The following is a 1,897-nucleotide window of genomic DNA, read 5'->3' on the forward strand; positions in this document are numbered from 1 at the left end:
ATGAGTTTTGGAGGGGCAACACATACAAACTCCATCAGAATGTCATTATATAGTGATAAAGGGGTCAATTCATCAAGAGGATATAACAATTGTAAATATACATGGAAACTTCAAAAAGTATGTGGAAAATGGAATTAAAAGATAAAAATAAAAAGACAAACTTTAGTTCTCAACCTAAGTTCCATCAAGTTCAAGTCACTTTTGTAAACAATGATACCAGCTATTTAGTTCATCCCTAAAGAACTGAGGGTCCTGGAAGTTTAAGCATGTCAATTCAGTCAGTTTTATATTATAAATGAAGAAAAATGGGTGTCCTTTAAAGATTTTTTTAAGATCAGAAAACAAAAAGAAGACATACAAATGGCCAACAGGTACATGAAAAAATGCTCAACATCACTAATCACCAGCGAAATGCATATTAAAACTATACTGAGATACCACTTCACCCCAGTTAGACTGGCTATAATCAAAAAGATGGTGAATAACAAATGTGGGCGAGAGTGTGGAGAGAAGGGAACACTCCTACACTGTTGGTAGGACTGTTAATTAGTACAACCACTATGGAAAACAGTATGGAGGTTTGTCAAACAACTACAGATAGATCTTCCATATGGTCCAGCAATCCCACTTCTTGGTATATACCAAAAGGAATGGAAATCATCATGTCGAAAGGATACCTGCACTCCCATGTTCATCACAGCTCTGTTTATAACAGCCGAGACATGGAACCAACTTAAATGTCTATGGATGGATGATTGTATAAGGAAACTGTGATATACATACACCATGGAATACTACTCCACCATAAAAAAGAATGAAATACTCCCATTTGCAACAACATGGATGAGCCTGGAAAAACTTATGTTGTGTGAAATAAGCAAAGCACAGAGGGATAAATACTGCACGTACTCACTCATATATGGGAGCTAAGAGAGAAAGAAAGAAGGAAAAAAAGACCACAGTAGTGCTTTGGACAACTTATGTTGTGTGAAATAAGCAAAGCACAGAGGGATAAATACTGCACGTACTCACTCATACATGGGAGCTAAGAGAGAAAGAAGGAAGGAAAAAAAGACCACAGTAGTGCTTTGGATTTGCAGAGGGCTAGAACATTCCTTGGGCTACAAAGAGGAGTTGGGGGGAAAGGTGTAGGGAGAGGGAGGTGGGGATAATTGGGTGGGGGACATGGGGTACAAATGCAATTTGTGGTAATGGGTATGCTGCCAGTATGAATCTGGCCCTCACATTATGGGCATGAGGGATGACAGTCAGCTTTGTATCTCATGAATATTCATAACCAATAAAAAAACCAAAAAGAAGTCAGAAGAAGCTAAATAAGGATGACAAGGTGAATGCCTAATAATTTCCCATTGAAACTCTGGCAAAATTGCCCTTCTTTGATGAAAGGAATGAGCAGGAGCATTGTCATGGCTAAGAAGGATTCTCTGGTGAAGACTTCCGGGCAGTTTTCTGCTAAGGCTTTAGCTAACTTTCTCAAGAAACCCTCATAGTAAGCAGATGCTATTGCTCTTTGGCCTTCAGAAAGTGAACAAGCAAAATGCCTGAGTATCCCAAAAAACTGATGCCATGCCCTTTGCTTTTGACTGGTCCACTTTTGCTATGATTGGATCACTTCCTCCTCTAGGTAGCCATTGCTTTGACTGTACTCTCCTTTCAGGATCATACTGGTAAAGCCATGTTTCATCTCCTGTTACAATTCTTCGAAGAAATGCTTCAGGACATTGATCCCACTTTTTAAAAATTTCCATTTAAACTCTACTCTTGTCTGAAGCTGAGCTGGGTGCAACAGTTTTGGCACCCATCAAGCAGAAAATATGCTCAAATAATTTTCAGTCAGAATTGTGTAAGATGAACCAATTGAGATGTGTATGATCTT

Source organism: Galeopterus variegatus, unplaced genomic scaffold, assembly GCF_000696425.1.
Source record: "Galeopterus variegatus unplaced genomic scaffold, G_variegatus-3.0.2 Scaffold4969, whole genome shotgun sequence".
NCBI classification, from domain to species: Eukaryota; Metazoa; Chordata; class Mammalia; order Dermoptera; family Cynocephalidae; genus Galeopterus; species Galeopterus variegatus.